At 44.5% G+C, this 21689-nt stretch overlaps 1 protein-coding gene across 1 annotated transcript in view; it reads right to left on the minus strand.

Moving 5' to 3' along the window:
* nrip1b (nuclear receptor interacting protein 1b) overlaps window positions 1–19043 on the minus strand; it is a 51098-nt gene extending 32055 nt beyond the window's left edge. Inside the window, exon 1 of the mRNA XM_083987142.1 lies at window positions 18536–19043. The gene's annotated coding sequence lies outside the window, so the exon portion shown is untranslated. The remainder of the gene's footprint in view (window positions 1–18535) is intronic.
* Between the last annotated feature and the right edge of the window lie 2646 nt (window positions 19044–21689).

Consider the following 21689-nt stretch of genomic DNA (forward strand, 5'->3'; position numbering starts at 1 on the left):
CTACAAAGACTAAAGGAAAACTGACATTTTAATTTTAAATTTTAATTTGCTCCAATGTTTAAAGCCAATGAATGACTCTTCTTCAAAAGTAGATTGGAATAATTTAAGTTAAGATAAGCAGCAGCAGACAACAGCAAAGAAATTTATAGCACAGATAATAAATAGCAAATGGCAATAGCAGCAAAAAGAAAGGAGTATTTGTAAGAGAGTATGATTAATGAATAAAAGGAATACGTTTAAGTTTAAAGGGACTATGAGGAGTTTTGGAAAGTGAAGTGTTTTCACACTACATTTCCCATGAGCCTCAGCGCGCACTGTGAAATTCTTGGATGGCGCAAGACAGACGAAAGTGACAACATTTGCCAAGAATGTTTTCGTTGATCAAGAATGAAAGTGGGAGGTTGGAAGATGATCAGATACTGTCGTAGTTCTGACTATAAAGGGCAATTCGGGGGTGTTATTCCCATGACCCGCCGGGCAGCGTCCGGGAAACTGAAAGTAGGAAATGCTGGGCTAGTCGACCACTAAATAATAATAACAAAATAACGATAAAGACAAAAGGATATATTTATCGAAAATGGACCCATTAACAAGAGTGGGTATTGTAGATTCATCCACATTCATATGAGACTTTTTTATAACCAAATACAAACTCCTTGTAGTTCCTTTAATGTTTCCAATCGAATCATGTTTTGTGCTGAGAACAGCTCTGCCATGTGTATTATTAAAGTATCAGAAAAAGACAATTAAATGGTTAACTTCTATATCTGTATAGCAATGAATGGTCAACATAATGTCATGATGGTGACGGCCCCTCTTCTGAGCAGCCATCCCATCACGTCTTACTCAGAATGCTAAATAAGACCCGGCTTCTTGTTTGAACACATACGTGCACCACGCTGCCCCCCCCCTCCCCCTACTGTCATCCGACACCTGCCGAGCTTTGACATGTCATCTATCCAGAGAAGTTACGACCCATGGGTGGGTGGTGGTGGGTGGTGGGTGGGGGGGTGGCTGAGCCTGGAGCTGCCCCGATGCCCACTGCTTACGTGACACCCCCCCCCCCCCCCCCTCCCTCTCTGTGCCTGTGTTGGTCAGGACTTCACATGACACATGTGGGATCACGCATGGCGTTCTCATGCAAACCCTGGGCTCATTAATACGTGCTGCGGTGCTGTGGTGCTCTCCCTCTGTAATCCCTCCTCACATCACTCCCCTGCCCCTGCCCCCCCTCCCCTCCCTCCTTCATTCATTCATTTACAAAACCGGACCATTTGTTCAGCGTTTGATCTCCTGTGTGTGTGATACCTCATCAGTGCACACCTTTGACTGCTCATTTAAATATTCATGCGCCCAGCCAAAAGTCACCACTCATTGCTCACCGGTGCCGCCCGTGTCGCCTAGCAACCTTTGTTTAGCTCTCCCGTTGGAGAGCTATTTTTGTGGGACCTTTAAAAGAGACTTTCTAGCTGATACGTTTTCACAGCGGGTAGAACTGGCTCTGCTGCGCGTTGTTATTATGACTTCACCGTCTCTGGAGCCACAGCCCTGAGTGCTGGACGTCTGTTTTTTACACAGGTTACATGAACCTATCACGGCCAAACGTCTGCATGTGGCTTGTCAGGGATGGGTTGAATTTTTTTTTTTTTTAGATCTTTTCAGATCTTCATTTGAAAGATCTGATATTGATCCATAAAATCCTTTGATCAATCTTTTAACATGTCACTTCCTGTATCCTCTGTTAGTCTCGCGAGATCTGCACGATTGTGCGAGACCGACCGACTGGATTTGTGACGACGCTGCATGGACTGCAGTACTTGAATTATCACAGGACTGTACCCAAGAGTTGATTGTTTACTTCTGGAGTGGGTCATGTTAAATAAATGTGCAATAATGTAACTCAGGGCTTCAGACAGTGAGACAAGTGCAAGTTTGTTCATTATATAACAGAGTTACTGTAAATATGTTTAATGGCTCCTTACAATTTTTAAAAGGTTTTGTTAACATTTTCTTTGTTATTTTATCCTCCTAATTATCTTATCTGTAGTTTTTATTCTATTCTATTGGAGCTGCTGTGACACAATCACTTCCTGCAAAGGAATAATAAAGTTCTATTCTATTCACAAAAAAATGTATACGTGCAACCGGTAAATTTTGCAGTTTTTTTCCCCTTTTCTTTTTTTCAACACTGGTGAAACGTGGAAGGGGCGACTCAAAGAATCTGGAATCTGTCATAACAGGTGTCAGGCCGATGTGTGTGAGGATCATGAACTAAAAGGAAATGTGAATATTTGCTTTGCAAGTTGATTTAGGGTGTGCGTACCCTACATTTTCTGATTACACTAAAATTTTAACTCCTTGTAAAAATCCTTGTAATCCAGAGCTCTGTAACTGCTTTTGGGTCCATTTCTAATGTAAACATTCATATTTTCAATAAAGAAGCAGGTGCAAGAGTTCCATCCTTGTATAATCTGCAGCATTAGTTCTGTGTCTATCTCTTTCATAACCAAGCAAAATGGTATTAAAATTGAAATCCCTAAATATTGAATCGGATCTGATCTGGAATGGATTCAGTGAATCAGCAGTGACACCCAGCCCCTGCTACGTGTGTATGGACACTGGTTTGCATCAGGAGGTTTTACCTGATGCTAAACTCTGCACGGCGCCGCGTTAAGCCCCTGCGTCGGCCGGCGGCTCCGAGACACGAGTCACGAAGACCACAGCTCCGCTTTCTCCCAGCGCCGCCACCGCCACATGACCTACAACCACGCCTGACCTCCGGCACACGTGTGTGCGAAAGCGCAGAAAACCGAGTTCGCAGACGGAGAAAATGGCCGTTGGAGAAAAAAAAAAAAAGTAGAATTGGGTGTCAGGTCTATTTATTGTGCCGGGGCTGCTAGAGATTCTAGTTCCTGTGACTGTGGGGTGGATGTAGGTCAAGCCTCGCCTCCTCATAAGCACCAAGGTCAACGCTGAATGGAAGGGAAGGTGGCTTAGAGAGGGAGAGACAGAGAGAGAGGGAGACAGAGAGAGAGAGAGAGAGAGAGAGAGAGAGAGAGAGAGAGAGAGAGAGAGAGAGAGAGAGAGGGAGAGACAGAGAGAGAGAGGGAGAGAGAGAGAGAGAGAGAGAGAGAGAGAGAGAGAGAGAGAGAGGCCCTGGATAAAAACATTGGTCTGGCTCCTGTGCCAGCACCGGCCCCTGACGTGTACACACAGTTACACAAGAACACAGCTCCTCTGTGCTGTCCCTAGGTCTAGGTGTGTGTGTGTGTGTGTGCGGGTGTTAAGAAAATAAGATCATTCATGTTATACAAGCCTTACTGTTGGTACACATGTATAACAGCCTGCTCTGGTGTGTGTGTGTGTGTGTGTGTGTGTAGTCTGGTGTGGTTCCTCCTCTCTCCCTGCAGCACATGATCATCACTGTATTTAAAGGTGAAGGTGGTTGAATAAGCCTGTGTTCCAACACACAGCACTCTGCTCTCTACACCGTCTGCCACTGAGGATGAGGTGTCTCCTCATAGACCAGCTCAGCCAATCAACAGCTTCAGTTTCCTGTTACCTCTGATTTCATTCATTTGTCATCAGTTGACAAAACCCTTGTGCTGAATTTGATTTGGTTTTAATTTTGATTCACTAAACCAGGACTGTCCTGCTCTCTGGAGATGAAACCGATACTGGTTTTACACGATATGACAGTAGAGATGTTAATATTATCATTTATTTATCAGTTATCACTATAACCATGACCAGTTACCATGGGTAACTAGTAGAGTTGTCACCATACCAGAATTTCAAACTCGATATCGATTGCCAGGAGAATACTCGATATCATTTTCGATACTATGGGTGAAAAAGATGAATTGTCATTGCTGGTTGGTATTTCATTTTTAAGGAATTTCATTTTGCACCACCACAAATAAGCTAAAACTATTTTGACAACTGACATGTTGTGTTAAACTTATGGGCTAATATATATATATATATATATACACATGTCATGTGTCCACAAACATACTCTATATGAACTAATATACACTTGTTTAATGTATATAACCTACCTTGTAATGTTAAGTTTGTATGTTTTTTTTTTTCAAAACAACAATTCATAACACTAGATAGAGAATTAATTAACTGTTTACTTGTTCTTTGTTCGTTCTCCATATCTAACCAAAACACTTCAAATCTTATCAGTCTAATAACAGAAATAATATAATGAGCAAATAAATACAAGTTGTATTTATGTTTTTCATAGTTTCACACATGAGCTCCTTCCAATCAGATGTTCAGCACCACGGCGATGGAACCGGACCAAAACCAATGGACACAGTAGAGAAGTTTGCTGCAGATACGAGACAGCAACAGGTCACAAATAGAGTCAATGTTCTGAGCTGCTCTGTGGGGAAAATGAATCCAGCATTTATCTCTATGGGGGGACAGAGTGGTTGATAAGCTCTGATCACTGGGAGCTGCTGTCTGCTGGAGGAGCCATCTCCTCTCTGCACCGTCTCTGGTGTCGGTGAAAACGTGGCAGAGGGCAGTGACAGTCTTTTTAACCCTTCTAAAACCTTCTCACACCGCTTCATAACAGCACGTTTTCTCCTAGATTTCTGAATAACACCTACTGAAAAAACCTCCGCCGACTGCTTTTACACTGTTCAACCAGTTTGCCTTTCCGCTCCAAGCCGTGTGACGAGACCACAGAGCTCCCACACAGACAGAGTGAACTGTAACTAACTGTAACGTTTCCACATGAGATGCTTCAGTCGGCCATTGTGTTTTTAAAAAGAGCTGCAGCTACTGTTGGATTTTAACAATCGGGATTATTTTAGACACTGTGATCGTTATACTAAATGTAATGACTAGATGTTTAAAGATACAAATATTGTTAATTTAACTTCAAGGTAATATTAACAATACACAGAGTATTGTTTTATAAGCAAGGGTTCTATATTGACACTGTAAGGGTATGACAGTGCACAGAACATGGAGAAATCACCATCAGAAATAGCCTACTACTTTCTTTCTTTAAAAGAAAAAGATAATTAAAAAAAAGAAATACTACTTGATGCACTCAGCCTGTATTCAGACCATCAGGATCAGGATCAGTCTGGCTGTGACATCACAACAGCTCTGTCATCTCTCTCATGCCAAGCCAAGCCCCACACACCTGGACCCAGGATTCACTTTCTCTAAGTGTTTACCTGAGATGTGCTAGATTTTGTATTGCATCATGCAGAAAAGAGGCTCAGGGCCTCTGGTGACTGGCTCACCCATCTGTTACTCCAGCTCCAGAGAGAGAAGCACAAGAAGACTTTGGTTCTTTAAACCACAAACATCCACTGTTAACCAATTTATTGTAGAGTTCCAGTGGCATTTTTCTTTCTTTCCTGTTTATTGAAATAATCATTTTTGAATAATATGAATTATTGGCGGATTATGACCACAACTGAAAATTATTCACCCAGTTACTATAAATTCTACATTTTAAGCGTGCATGTGTGTCTTATTTTGAAGGAATAAATCAGTGACATGTAACACACACACACTCTTCGGGGATAAATATTTGTCAGGACACAAGGTTGACTAATCTGAAATAAATAAATAAAGGCAACAATGAAAATTGCTTCCATGTGAAGTGTCAACACAGTTTTATTCTGTAATATTATCATACACCTCCTGTTGAGGCAGTCATGCTCATCAGTTAGCAATGGAACAGAGCTAACAGTTAGCTTAGCAAGCTAATAGGCGAAGGCGGTATGCAATTGCAAAAACTACATTAGTGACGTCAAACAGTGGAGAGTAGTGATGTCATACAAAAGACTGTGTTCATGATGGAAAATCAAAACCTGTGTTTGAGCTGTGTCTGCATCATGAGTGAAAACAACATGCTAGCATGCTAACAATGTTGTGCCAAAGTTGTTAAAAATTTTTGTCAACTGATGCCATGTTTTTTTCATGAGCGTGACAACTTGATTTTACTGGGGAGTGCTGTAGCCTACAGTATAAATGTATGACATGACACGCTGTCCTATAGCTCCTTTGCTTCAGTGAAAATACCTAGCTGCCCACAAAGCTAGCCCTTACGACACTGATCAACTTCCACTAATGTTCCCAGTGAATCTAATGACCTTTTGACCTGTTTAAATGAATGAATGCTTGCTAGCTAGCTTATCATCTTAGGATGTAGGCTTAGCATTTTATAGCTAGCTTGTTAGCTATTAAAATGCCATATCACTATCACATAACCAATATATTTAACCACAGAGCCGCTACCCAACACCATGATGAAGCTGACCTCTGAATGATGTTTGAGTCTAATTCATAACTGTACAGTAGCCTAGGCTGTTACTGATTACATGATGTCCACAACAAGCACAAGGTATACCTCTGTTCTCCATGTCCATCCAGTCTGCTACAGGAAGTAGTCTGGATCCATCAGACATATCAGGCACATTGTAGACTAAGTATTAACCCATTTGTATGTTATTTCCCGGTTATCTGGGAAGGACAACTCACACCAACACTTAGACTTATGTAACATTTCAGTTTCAACTGCAAACCTTGGGATGTCTGTTTTGAAACCTGAAGTGTCCTATTTTACCCAGTAAGGCTTTTTTCTTTCTTTTTTCTTTTTAAATAATGAAAGTCAAATAGCCTAGCTCCCATTAGCCTAGCCATGGCACACTTCAGTCATGTGGCCTCCTCAGAAACCCTAACCCCCTAAAGCACAAAGCAGCAGACTGAACAAGGGCCTATCAGAACTGTATATTCTGTGTGTGTTTTTTATATGACTTTAATCACAGGCTCCAGTCTCAGAGTCCATAGTGTTTGAGTAGACCTGAGGGCGGCATCAGTGGTCCTCGGTGACACTGCTACGAGTCACCACCACCCAGAGAGAACTTGTGCAGTCCTGGAGTGAAGAGGTGGAGGTGAGGTTTGGTGAGGTAAGCTGTCCTTAATGACTCACCAACATGCTCACAGTCCACAACAGAAATATCACTGTCCATGTTTCACACTGTTCAACTGTTGGTGCTCAGGTTGCTGCTCTACTCAAGTGGTTTTCAGCCAAGTGGTACAAAGTACACACTCTCTGTAGTTGCTGATGTCATAATTTTAGGTTTTAACATTAATAATATATGATATACAAATATAGCCATTTATAACATACATATTTTTTCAAAAACTGAACTGTAGCCTAAGTTTAGGGAGGAAGTTTGAGTGAGAAGAGAGAATTAAAGGTTTGTCTAAATAAACGGACAGCTTGGTCAGTTGCTAAAAGACAATGGGCAAAACAATTGTACTCCACATTTACTCTAAGGCAATGGTTCTCAAAGTGGGGTCCTTGAGAGGGTCCAACGGGGTCCCCAACTTTTTTTCAAAATTTTATAATTTCTTTTTTACAGAAATATTACAATTTTTTCAAGAAATAAAAAAATTCACGCCATTGGCAGTAATTTGAACGTATATTGACAAAAAAAAAGTAACGTTATTCAGTCTCTTAACAAATATTTGTGTATTTCTGGTGTTTGCTTCAAAATTTTGTCCAATGGAGGTCCGTGGTCTAATTTGTATCAATTGAGGGGTCCTTGATGTGAAAAAGTTTGAGAACCACTGCTTTAAGTTCAGTTGCCACATATAGCCTATTTTATTCCTGTGGAGGTAAATGATATTGAGTTTGAGTCCATTTTTAATCAAACAATTGTATAAAATAAATAGGCTAAATATTGACCATCAAATGCAGATTTTTCATAGTCAATAAGTTATTCCAATGAGTTGGTATTTTAATGTCGGTACTCAGAAAGTCATGTAACATGAACTCTAAATATTTCAACTCAGATATAGTCAAACTTCTGAGTTTATTATCACAAAAACTGGTTGACACAGTTTAGTTGTGCTGACCTATTGGCGGTTACAGTGTATCTTCTTGTAGTACAACACTTAAAATAACACATATTGTAATGTATTACACCTCTTAAAACAGTTGCTAATATTACAAGACCACCCTGGAGTTTCTGGAAGAGACTAAACCAGCTGCGTTGTGTGATAACACACACCTAGGAGAGATGATGATGTATGATGAAGAGCCTGAGGGAAACAGTGCCTCCCTGTGATTGTCTAGTTACAATATGAATCTACTGAGGGCAGGGCACGGCTAAATATTCTGGGAGTGAGGAGTGATCGTCCTTGACCAGTGTTTGGCTCCTCGTACGGGTTTTTTCGCTAAGTCTGCCGGGGTCTCTGCTTTTACCCAGTCATCTGATAAACATGTCCCAGCACAGAGGGGCTTGTACAGAGAGGACAGTGAGACAGCTGGAGGAGGAGAGAACGAAGGCAACTGTAACAACAGGGAATCTTTCGCAGCCAGCTCACTCCGGACGTGAATCACCCTGGATACGAGGCGACCTTTCCGTGACACGCGCTGGTATCGGCGATTGAGAATTGAGAAGATGACTAAACCTTGCTGGGTTTGTCACGCCGGTTGCGGGGGGGGGGGGTGGTGGTGGATGGAAACGTTCCCTACATTCAGACGAGGGCAGGGATCAGCAGCACATCGCCGTCTGACACGACCTCCACCCTCTGTGACCTTGGAGCGATTACCCAACTGAATGACAGCCCCGTGCAGCTGCAAGGCAGGCAGGCCACAGTCCCCGCCCCCCCCTTCCTCCTCATCCTCGTAGACATACAAGGTCGGGAGCGAGGGTAAAAGGGGAGGAGGAGTGGAGGAGGAGGAGGGGGGGGGGTGAGGCTGGGTGAAGGGTGTCACATGATTGGATCTCCTTCTGGAGAGTTACTTAAAAAGCCTCCTCAGCAATCAGGTCAAGGTCGTGCTCTAGCCTTGATGCCAAAAGAAAAGAGAGACGTGTGTGTGTGTGTGAGTGTGTGTGAGAGTGCACAAAGACATGACAGAGGAGGAGGAGGAGTGACAACGCTCTCCTCTAAACGTTCAGCAGGCCCTGGCTCCTTGATAACTTGAAAACACAAGCTATGATTCTATTAGCTGTATTAATCTTCCTGCTTAGTGGACACTTTTTTATTCAAAGTCACTTACGCGATTATCGCTCGTGCACATCTCTTTCCCCATCTCTGCAGCTGCTTATTTACTGGAGGAATCCAGGTTAATTGCCTTTGCTCAAGGGCAGAGGGGTGAGCGTGAGTATGAGCCAGCAATCTCCTGGTCACCAGTCCATTCTGCCTAAGTAATAGGTCATGTGGCTGCCTCCAGTCATCGGCCCCGCTGCTCTCCATCTTCTCTCTCAAATGGTCCTCTGTGCTACTGGGAGCCTTCTAACACAGTTATGAGAAAGCTGCACTCCTGAACCGCAGCGTTTCAGCGCGTTTAGTCTGCTCTAGTAAGGATGGACTGAATAACGCCACCTCACTAATGGATTTACAAGTGAGCCGAGGGGTCGCAGAAGGACGCCGTGTTTCAGGGATTCAGCAGGCCGCTGGGTTCCTGCCAGACGTCGTAGGAGCGACTTCATTTCTTTATTTTAGAGACGTGCTACTTCTTCAGTTGCCTTGTTAACAGATATTTATTAAGACCGTGATGAGTCATTCGTGCATTCATTGATAAATTTAAAATGGAGCGAACAGGATGTGATGTCAGAGCCATTACGAGGTCAGTCTTTATGCATCTCAGACACACTGAGGACTACGGGTGTGTAGTGGCGAAAATCTGCCCATATGGTACCACATAGGGATGTCATGATTACTTGTTTTCACAATGAATCGCGGTATTAAACGCCACGGTCGATCAACTGTAAACATTCCTCAATACTGTCAATCCCCCAAAAAAGATAATGTCTGAACCATACAGGCAAATGAGCACAACTCGCATGGGACGGAAACAAAGTCACACAACAATCGTATGTGCAACTTTGTTTTCGTTCCATGCGGGTTGCAGAACAGAGACGTGCCCTAATGGAGCGAGACTCATTCCCTCCAAACTAACGTATCAAGTTGATAACGGCTGGTACACATGCCGCTAAAAAGTAACAAACAAAGGAAGAAATAGGCCTACATCTTATATGCATAACCACTTGCAGGACCTCGCCCACCTGGCTTCGTACGCCATAGGAAAGGTCAATGCATAGTAACTGGGTTAAAATACGCTAATGTCAATTTACCTAACATAACGGTCATTTTTAAGAAAAAAAAACATTAAAAGGGACAACGAGGAGTTTTGGAAAGCGACGTGTTTTCACACTACATTTCCCATGAGCCTATGCGCGCACGGTGAAATTCTTGGACCGGCGCAAGACGGACAAAAGCGAAAACATTTGCCAAAAATGTTTTCATTAATCAAGAACATAAGTCGGAGGTTCGAAGACAATCAGATTCCGTCGTAGTTCTGACCATAAAAAGCGATTCTGCTGCGTTATTCCCATGACCCGCCGGGCAGCATACGCAAAACCGGAAATGCTGGGTGAGTCAACCACTAAATAATAACAAAATAACGATAAAGACAAGAGACTCTTTTATAACCAAAGGCAAACTTTTCGGGGTCTCTAATAATAAATAAACTTAAACATTTGGTATAATGAACAAACATTTCTCCTGGGGGATTTATAATTTGTCCTATATTAGCCTAATAGATACTTAAAATATTTTGTAAAGGTACTTTATTTGACATGAGGGATTCAGGAACATGCCTTTATTGAAAACCTGGGGTAATCCGTCTGACTCTACTCTCTACGGCTACCCGAGCAGGTTCCCCTGTTGCCCAGCAACACTTCGGCTTATAACTAGAAACCCCCCCCCCCCCCCCCCCCAAAAAAAAAAAAAGTTACACAATTACAGTTCAAGCCAAAAGAGGATTTGGGGTCATCATCAGCAACTTCCATCTAACGTCTTTCAGACACGGGTCCGACAGAATGAGGAAGTGGGGAAACCCCCCCACCCCCGACTCCAACGTTTTCCCACACATCCTGCAGCGGTGACAGCCTGCCGGGGGCTCACAGGGTTACAACACAACTCAACCCAAACCCCGACACCAAAGTTACATTTTGCCTGAAAAACTTCACCCTTTTTCCCTGGAACTCTGTCTGAGGGACACGACCTCGCTGCCTACACTTAATATACATCGCCCTGCTCCCTCTCCTCCTCCCTCCCTCCCTTCCTCCCTCCGCCTGTCGTCCTGTGCAATATACCCATCACTCATTCATAAATTCTGAAAACTCCTTTTTAGTTAATTGACTGAGAAAATTTAATTTCAAATGAAAGCTTTTAAAAGAGAAAGACATAATTAAGTTGCAGGGATCTCTCTGTGCCCCATCCTCGTCCAGGGTGGTGGGAGATGGGAGGAGGAGGAGTGAGGAGAGGGGGGGGGGGGGCAGAGAGGGGACATGTGCTGTGAGGTGTGCAGCCCTGCACTGCACTGCACTGCTCCGTGTCAGGCGAAGTCATACACCCATGTTTAAAGCAGAGCGTTACATAAAGCCTCCCCCCTCTCTCTCTCTCTCTCTCTCTCTCTCTCTCTCTCTCTGCACGGGCTTACTGCACCAGACGCTGTGTCCTTGCCTGGGCTGCTCAAGGTTCCCAAAAGGACAGGCTGCTAAGAAGTTGGGAAGGACGGGGCCCTGTGATAGAGGGAGGGGAGGGGACGGGAGGGGAGGGGGGAGAGAGTGAGAGAGCGAGCTGCTGCCTGTGACAGCCTTGGACTTTGAATTCAACGCCAGACGAGCTCATGCATCAATCCCTCAACTCGCAAAAGACAAGCCGCTAACCTTGACGGGGGCCGGAGACTCTTCAGGAATGAGCGGCATTTTCACTTAGCCCCCGTCTCCTTCCTGCACCGCTGCCACATAACCTGCTTAAAATAAGACACAGTTGAATAACAGCTGACCTGTCGGTGGACTTTGTGACCTATTGTTCTAGCCCTCAACCCTTAGGCCCTTTCAGACCCGTGTCAGGGACATATGCGATGATACGGGGAAGGCTACAGAAATAGCCGCCTGGCGCGGTAGGTGCAGGCTTGGGGGGGGGGGGGGGGGGGGGGACTGGTCTGTCTGAAGTAAGGCTCAAGTAAATCCATGTTTGCCATGATCCCCGGGATCAAGCGCTGTATTATCACAGCTGAGCGAAACAACGGCTACAAACATGCAGGGACTGAGCCGACATTTTTGTCTTTTACCCAGACTCTCCATCACAGGTTGTGTATGCTTGTCTGCCCGTCCTCGCATTCCCCTTGCAACCACACACACACACACACTCTGTCAGGCATGTGACATTGGCCCTGCTTGTGGTAAAGCAGAGACCTTCCCCTTCGTCTAACTGCAGCATCCTGGCAGCGCTGGCCGCGGTGGGCAAACCTTTCCTGCTGCACCTCCACCGCCCCGGGGCAACCGCTCTGCTACAGGAGCAGGAGAGAGAGTCACTTGCACTCCACTCCACTGCTGTGACCACACCAGCCAGGCCATAGGGGGGGTTGGGAGGTGGGAAAGGGAGTCGGCTCCTCGCGCGTTACCTAGGAGGTGTGCTGCTCTGCTGCGCCTTCAAGGACCAGGAGTGGGTGCAGAGGTGTTAGCCACCTTACCACCACATTAAGCACCCTGCTCATAGACAGTATGTTTACATGGCACCTGAAAACACAAAGTATGGCCTTAATCCGTCTGCAACTGGACAACTGAAGTGCATGTAAACACGTTAGTCCAACTGAGACTAGACTTCTCCAGATCTGACTAAAACTCCCAGATGATGCGCCTTAACCTGACTGATACTGGACAATGCATTTCCACATGCTCCTCAACAGTAGACGACACAAGGTATAGCATAGAAGAAACACTGTTCTTGTAACCCTCCAATAGCGTACAGTGTTCTCATCTGCCTCGCGAAATCGCTATGACGAACGAAGGATAGCGAGCAGTAGAGCTGTTCCAATTCTGATACCAGTATCAGAAATCGGTATTGGTCAGTATTGGAGTCCAGGCACCGATCCAATACCGAGTGTATTAGCTCCGTTAGCGCAGCTACAATCCAGCTGGAGCAATCCGTATAAAACAAAATGAGCAGCGCTACAAATAAACCACATACTTGTGTATGGCATACGTGCGTCTCCATCCAAGTTTATTTTTACAATCTGGAGTCATGTAAACATGACGTACCGCACGTCTTTTTCCGGTCAGTCGTCATGGAAACATAACGCTCTGCCAGTGGTGCGTTCAGACGCACTTTTCTGCTTTGTTTATCACTGCCCGTCTCTGTTGCCTTGCTGTATGTCTGAATAGCTGTGATTTTTGTGCTGTTGCCCCTCCAACCAATCCTTTTTCTTTCACAGCCCATTTCCCCCCAGCTTGTGTTTTTTGTCAGGCCATCACAATAAGAACTTGTTCTTAATGATCTGCCTGGTTAAATAAAGGTTAAATTAAAAAAATAGATAAAAAACGTGTGTATGAGCTGAAAAGTGAAACAATGCATCACTACCAGTATGTGTGAAAACACTCACTGTGGCTGCACTTAAGTGTTTTTTCATGAATTGTTATTTATTCTATATTTGTTCGTTTTCAGTCATGTCTGACTGTGTCAAACTAGACAAGAAAAGTTACATGTCTTTCTTTTGCTGTATTCATTACTGTTTACAAGGGGTTTAACCTGAACCAAGCCTTACAACAATAGTAAACATGTCACAACCATGCAGGCCTAGGAGTATGACATACACACAGTATGATTTTTTATAACACACTGATCAGTACTAAGTATTAGTAGTATTAGCCAATACCCACAGCACAAGTATCAGAACATCTCTAGATGTAATAGGTCAACGGGTACATATCAACCCACTGAAATCACACACATCGCCTGACATATTTCCATCAACTATTTGATTTTTCCCTGTTGCATGTAAACTTAGACATGGACAGAATTCGCCCAACTCTAGCTGTGAGCAGAGCTCGACGTAGCTGTGCATGTCAACGCACCGAGCGGGGCCTCCGCAGCTGTTCACACGCTTCATACGGGCAACATGTCATTTATCTGACCCCGCAGCATCTCTGCCTCTCTCTCTCTCTCTCAGGCTACTTCATATTCCCCGAGCTGGTTTCAGCAAAGTCTAAATAATTCACAGCTATTGCAATCAGCAGCGATCAATCAGTGGCGATAATTGAGGGGCCCTGTCATTGCGCCAAGGCCAAGGTGAAAGCGTGAAGGAGGAGGGGTGAGAGTTGGAGGTGAGGGTGGAAGGAGGAGGGGGGGGAGTCATTCAACAGATTAGCTCTGGCTATAGCTGCAGCTCTCGGGGGTTTGCGGCGGAGGCGTCCATCTTTCTTCCACGCCTTCTCGCCATCCCAGCCCTGCATCCAGGAGCGCAGGCAGGCAGGCACAGCAGTTCCTGCCTCGTCATCACAATGAGTCCCATTCAGTGTGGTTGCCTTTGAATGAGATAGTGCTGCTGTAACAGAGGCCTGGCTGGAGGAGCCGTCCTGTGAGCAGGCTCAGTGGGAGGGAGCTCAAACAGCAGAAAGCACAACTCACCCAGCTTCACCCTCAAACTCACTGACATTAAACACTCTGATCTGACCAACCACAAACATGCTATATTCTAATCATCAAAGTGAACTGATACTGATTGGCTGGTCTGACCGAATCAAAACTGGCCACAGTGAGGAGAGCAGTTACTCAGTCCTGTTGCACAAGAGGTTTAAAATCTAAACCTGACCGTGTTTGTCGTCCCTGTTGTGGATTGTAGCATCAGAGGATAAATATGTGGGCTAAACATTAAGGATGACCGATTTATCATATTTTCATTGTCATCGCAATATGAACATGTGCGCTTAACGCATCGTTTTTTTAAAATGTGACAAGTAAGTAGAGGGTTAAATTAACGTTATTTTTAACTGATTGATTATTAATATGCAATTTTTTCTATAAAAGTATGTTCAATGTATTTTTTTATATTATTCTATTCAGTGTTTGAGGATACGTGTTAAAACAGAAAGACCCAGATATGCACACTTATATTTGCTTATTTATCGGAGGTCACATCGTCATTACAATATTGAACAGTGTCATCGCACATCTTACTCATATCCCACAGGCCTACTAAACATATAAATTATGGTCTTGATGTTTGTATGTTAGTGACCAATAAACATCTCTCCTGCCCCTCAATGAAAACAATCTACAACAGAGCCTGATAATAGTAACTCATTGTTATCAGTACTGTTTATATGTATCTTGTAGCTAGGACAACTTTATGCACTTGTCCCATCGCGGTCTGAAGACATGATGCTGAGTTGTGTGTGTGTGTGATACGCGTGTGTGTTTGTGTGTAGACATATCAGATGTTGAATAGCAGCTCTGTTATTAGAACAAAGTGTCCACTGATAAACTACACTGTAAAATTATTTGGCCTAATTCACGTCGCACACAGACATCACAGGGCTCAGATCAGTAGGTGAACGAGCCCTGTGATCCACTGCAGGTCTCCCGGTTTGATTCCGCCACCGGGGCCGCCGTGGTCCCGGCTCCTCCTCAACAAACTAACTGTCACCGTGCCCTTGAACAATGTTCAGTGGCCAAGAACACCAGAGCTGGGCAGCTCCCAGATCTATTATGAATCAGAAACTGCAGTAAACGCACAAATCTTGTTTGTGTAGATTGCACATTAGTTTTGTTTATTTGTGAAGAAGAAAAAAAGGCGAGGATGTCGAGACGACGGCCTCGGAGTCTCCTGACGGTGTGACTGACAGACTCACAGACAAGCTGAGCTGGCGCAGGCCTGGTGGTTGGAGCGGGCATGTGCTTCTGTATCTGAGGCATCATCTGAACACAAATACACAACTACATCAAACCAGTCAAGAACAACAAGCTGCGTGATAGGATAAGATAGAAGATGAAGCTTGATTCAGCAGCTGGGTGGACAGACTGAGAAGAAACAAACTGACAGAAGTCAGTATCCGTATCGGAGGTGTGATATGTAAATTAGTCAGTAGGTCTAGTGAATAGAAAGACAGAAACAAGAAGAAGAGGGAGGATCCAGTTACAGTAATACACAACCACTGTGAGCAGATATAGCAGCGTTAGGGGAATTCAGTTTCCATGTGACAAAAAGCCTCATCTATAAATAAAAATGAAATAAAACATGCAGAGAGCACTAGAGCACACCTGCATGAATGTGTACACACACACACACACACACACACACGTCAAAACATGCCACTTGAATACAGCAGCAGTGGTGTTATGATGGCAGATAAGACCGTGTGTCCTTAGAGGCAGCTGGTTCACAAGAGTGCAGGGTGCAGAGTTCAATCTTGTGACTGTTTAGCAGCACCAATATTATTTGCATGTGGACATTTGAATGTCCTGAATGTCACGGGCTCGTGCCCATCAGTCAGCAGCTCCCTGGACTTCAGCAGACGGCTCAGTCAAATCCAGCTGCATCCAGCCCCCCCTCGAAATAATAAAGTGCCACCTCGGCGGCAGGCAGACAGACGTACTGTTGGAAGTTCAGGTCGGATAATTAGGGAGCTTAAATGTTGGACAAAAGAAAGGCTAAAAGACAAGAGCCCAGTATTCAGAAGGCTTTAAAAACTTTAACTTCTCTTTGAAAACAATGACCCTAAAAAAAAACACACACAGGCTGTTATTGGGAGCTGTGTCAGCCTGGACTGAAGACACGCTCACCCTGCCCTCCTGTTGGAACTCACAGCAAACTTCAGCCCGTGACCTTTGGCCTTCATGCCGGGTGCGAAGTCCAGTGAAGCAACAGGACATTTCAGGAAATGGAACACCTACGCAACAAAAAAAGAAAAAGGGGCCATTCACAAAGCTTCCCTGGCACTGACTGGAAAAAAACATCCCAGAGTCTTTGAACTCATCAAAACATTATCTGACACGATGACACCGTGACGTGACAGGCTGCAGCTAACCAGCTCCAACACGCCGCTGCTCCCTCGGCCTGCACTCTGAACCAGATCCAAACCTGGAGGAACAGCCTGCTGTTTTTAGGATGGCGGGGTGGGGACAGACTAATATGTGGCTCGCTGCCCGAGCCATGACTTCACCTAGACGCTGTACACATGCAGCAGGTGGTCATGGGAGGTAAAACACTGTAAATGAAGACACAGACACGAGTTATATAAAGGAAGATCTGGAATCGGCTTCTCCGCGCCGTCTCGTCAGAATTAGCATATGAATTCTGAGGTTCAAAAACATGTTTTGTGAGCTCGCACCTTCACCTTCGACCTTTGACTATCAAACTCTAATCAGTTCATCCTTGAGTCTGTGTGAACATCTGTGCCAGATGTAGACCTGATGAAATCCCCCTCCAGGCTCCCTCTGATATATCACTTTCACAAGAGTGGGAAACATGCGAGGTCACGGCAACCTCGACCTTTAAACCGCCGGAATCTAATCAATTCATCCTGGGGTCCGACGTTGAGCCGGCCAACGTTTTTCGGGGGGCCCATATTTGAAGAAACCCCCCCCACACCACCCACCCCCCGATGGCTTTCCTGAGGTGCTGCCCTCACACCGGCGTGGGCACAGACAGACAGACAGGAGGTCAGTCAGAGCGAGCGTTGACCACCACAATCTAATCGCTTCATCCTGGAGACTGGGTGAAGGTTTGTGCCAAGTCTGGAGAAATCCCTTGAAGGCCGTGTTGCATTCAGGAACACAAGAGGAGAAGGAGGAGAAGGAGGAGGAGGACACCCATGACCACCTCACTTATCCAGGGCACAGCTGTATCCTAACACCTATTTACACCCCAAACACACCGAGCTGCACTCAGGCCCTTTAACCCCCTCCTCACTCACAAAACCTTCTAAAGTAGCCGTTCACACACAAACAGTGCAGCTGTGAAGTGTTTCCCGTCGGTGCTGCTGCTGCTAACAATACTTCACAATAAAAGCCTGCTGCTGCTCTGACTCGACGTGATTGAGAGTATCAACGGCGCTAACGTTACATTACAACTCCTATGACCAGGGCAGCGATGTGAGCGTGTGCACGTATGTGTGTGTGTGACGTGTAGCTATATATGTATGTGTGTGTCAGTGTCGGTAATAGTAAAAAAAAAAACACACACACACAAAGGAAAAACACTTTGATATTATTAGCTTAAACTGCGTCGCTCCGCTAGTATCACGGACGTTGCTAAATTAGCCACATTTCCACGGAGAAATGTGCTGGAGGCCGAAGCTGCTGGTCCACGGACACACACAGGAGACACACGCACACGCACAGGCTTGTTATCACTGTGGGCTCACTGTGAAGCCCACTAACACACACACACACACAGTCTCTCTCTCACACACTGTACACGGTTATCGCTCACTTGTTCTTTATGCAGCGTTTTCAGCGCTAAATCCACACGAGCACCGTTCTCCATGACGACGCGCGCGCACATACACACGTACACACAATATACACAACCTTTGCTCGACAAAACAGCACATTTAGCCGTCAACCGTCTACACCGCGGCCCCGGGGCACAACACATACACATACACACACCGCCTATTTCCACCCCCCAGCAGTAATAACAGTTGCCCACATATGACAGCGCGGTTCCGGGCAGCACACAGATCCCTACCTGCGTTGATCCACCCCACAGTCAGCCGAGCCGAGGAGGCGCATCGTTGTTATTCGACAGGAGGGAGGCAAATCCAATGAAAAACGGTCGCATCTGTCTCGACACTTAGGGACAGGAAACAGAAAGGAAAAAAAAAAAAAAAAACACGAGATGCTTTCAAAGTCAAAACATTAGTCCCGGGAAAAAAAAGCCGCCTCGTCTGTGTAGGTATTAGTCGGTGCGGCGGAGAGCGGCGGAGCGTCGATGTGAATTGTTTATTCTCGGAGTCTCCTCGCTGTGGAGAAGTGAGTGGAGACTGCCACACTGCTCCTCCTCTGCTGCCGCCGACACCACCCTTAAAGGAACACGGCTCAGTCTGCTCCCCCTCCCCCCGCCCTGCATCAAACTGGCTGCCATGATAACATTCATTAGGATACCATAACAATCATGTCTTGCTTTTTTATTTTCATGTTTATTTTGTTTTGACTAGTTATTATTAGACCTATTTCAATTACATTTTAATTGTAATTTATTTATATTATTAAAGGGATAGTTCGACATTTTGGCAAATTCCCCTATTGCCATAATCCCTATGGGTAGGTTCATTATGTTTAATTATCGGTACTTATTACACGGCTCTATTGAATGCTGCTCTCTGATTGGTCCAGCGCTGCGTTCTGCGGTCTGTTATTTCTGTATAACGGACCGTCGTCATGTATAACAGACCGTTGCTAGGGACGCCGCTCTGATCAGTGCAGCACAGAAAAGAGAAACTATGCAGGATATTTACCTTGTGTTTCATTTTTACCGTCATTAAACAGCTTCGGACTAATATTGATGTTAGATAAATGACTTGTAACTTGTTACAAGGAGAGTGGAGGCTCCTCCACATCTCTGCTGGAAACCAAACCTGCTGATCAGAACCTCTGACCCAGTGTCACAGCTCTCCTCTCATCTCGGTGGCACCGCGACTCCGCGACACAAACGCACCCCGTAAACAGTAAAGTTAATCTCTTGTTTATGACAGATACGACTACACACAATACACACACCGTAACACGTACGTGTATGGTAATCCATCGATCCACTGATTGATTATCAAAGGCTTCAAATGCACGAACGGGAGGAGGCTCAGCAAAACAGCGGAAGTGACCGGTCTTGCAGATTCGCTAAATGCAATTTTAAATCGATGAAAGTCGTATTTTGATCAACATTATGTTTCAAATTAATTATTTCACTCGTAAGCCGTGTAATAAGCGGGATAATGTACAGTTGGTCGGTTGTTATGGAGAAATAAACCCCTTCATGTTGAATGAAACCCCTCCGCTTCGCGTCGGGGTTCCATACAACCTGTCGGGGTTTATTTCTCCATAACAACCTCCGAACTATACATTATCCCTTACATGTTGTTTTGAGATTCCCGTGGCAGAGACATGGGCTGTTCAGTGAACACAATGGAGGTGAATGGTACCGGTCCCCTGTCTCTCAAAACTCATCTATTACAATCCAACAACTCCAAAATGCTCTTGTGGACAAGTTGTGACCTGCACATTCACCACACTATGAAATAATCATGTATAATTATGTAACATTACGACACATGAAGCAAATAGGCTACTCAGAACTAGCCTACTTGTGGTTTTGAAATCACTCCACCAGGCAGCCATGTCTGGAATGTAGTTCCGGCTATACATTTGCCTCGAAAACAACTCCATCTCGTAATGTTAAATTATTATTTCATAGCGTGGTGAATGTGCAGGTCACAACTTGTCCATGAGAGCGTTTTGGAGTTGTTGGATTATGTATTAGATGAGTTTTGAGGAACAGGGGACCGGTACCATTCACCTCCATTGTGTTAGCTGAGCAGCTCGCGTCTCTGCCCCACGGATCTCAAAACAACTTGCACCGGTAATTAAAGGTAATGAACCTACCCCTATGGCTATAAGGATTATGGCAATAGGCAATTTGCCAAAATGTTAAACTATCCCTTTAATGTAAAACCATTAGCCTATACCTACCAGGATACAGTTACATTAACATTAAGTCAGGAGGTTAAGGAGGCTGTTTAAGTTTGTAGCTGCAGTAAATAGCAGCTGATAGTTTTGAACAATGACTTAAAGGGCCAGCCCACTGGCTTTACACATACTGTTTAGTTAAGTGGTTAGTTACCACCCCACCACTCAGCCAGTGACAACAACAGCTAATAACTCTATTGAGGGTCATAAAACCCTGATGATGTCGCCAGGGTCTTCTCAGTTTGAGCTTTTTTAACAGGCAGTGTAGAAAACAGTGTAAAAAGATGCTGTTACATTGCATTGTTTTCACAAGATTTAATGGAGTGTCCCTTTAAGGTACCATTCACAATGATAGGGTTTAATATCAACATTCACATTTTACCCTGAAATTAGTTGTCAGTGTAGATGAGACCAAGTAGCCTACTACATGATGTTTTCAAGACCCAGAAATTTTACACATGATGGTTGACTTATCACCACTCCAAGAGGACACAGTGTCCATCTGGTTGGATTAAAAACTCACCTTTAAATTTCACATTGACATATTTCCAATAATTAAAACCTAAAATTGGGTACTTGTCATAGCGTATAAAAAAAACAACACATTTCCCTTTGCTCTGTGGGAAACAGCCGATTGAGGCTGTCTTATCAGTTCTGGATTACAGTGACCTATTACATGCTACTGCTTCCACTCTCACTCCACTGGAGGTGTTAGTGGCTTCATTAGTTTTGTTAAAGGTATGATTAATAATTACTGTAACTATTAATAAAACTGTTAAAAACAATAATAATTAATCTAACTGTTTTTGACGGTGTTCGGTGTGTTGATCGTGACTGTGTGTCATTTTCTCACCAGAACATTACTCCTGGTGCCCACACTGCTCTGAAACGTCTCTGTTGGTCCCATTTCAGTTAGTAAACTCGAGGGTTGTGTTGCTAGCTGCATTATAACACCACAAACGCCTTTGTCGTTCCTCATTCACACTGTTTTCAGAAACCAATCAACTGCAGAGAAAATGATCTGCATCCTGTTTACACAGGCTTACACATGCCCAGTGTGTGGATGGTCATGTGATGTGTTTTCAGGTCACTATGATGGAGATAGTTTCTGATATGGAGGTAAAATATTCCATTTTAAAACCAAAACATATTGAGGTGGC

The sequence above is a fragment of the Trachurus trachurus genome (assembly GCF_905171665.1).
Source record: "Trachurus trachurus genome assembly, chromosome: 14".
Lineage (NCBI taxonomy): Eukaryota > Metazoa > Chordata > Actinopteri > Carangiformes > Carangidae > Trachurus > Trachurus trachurus.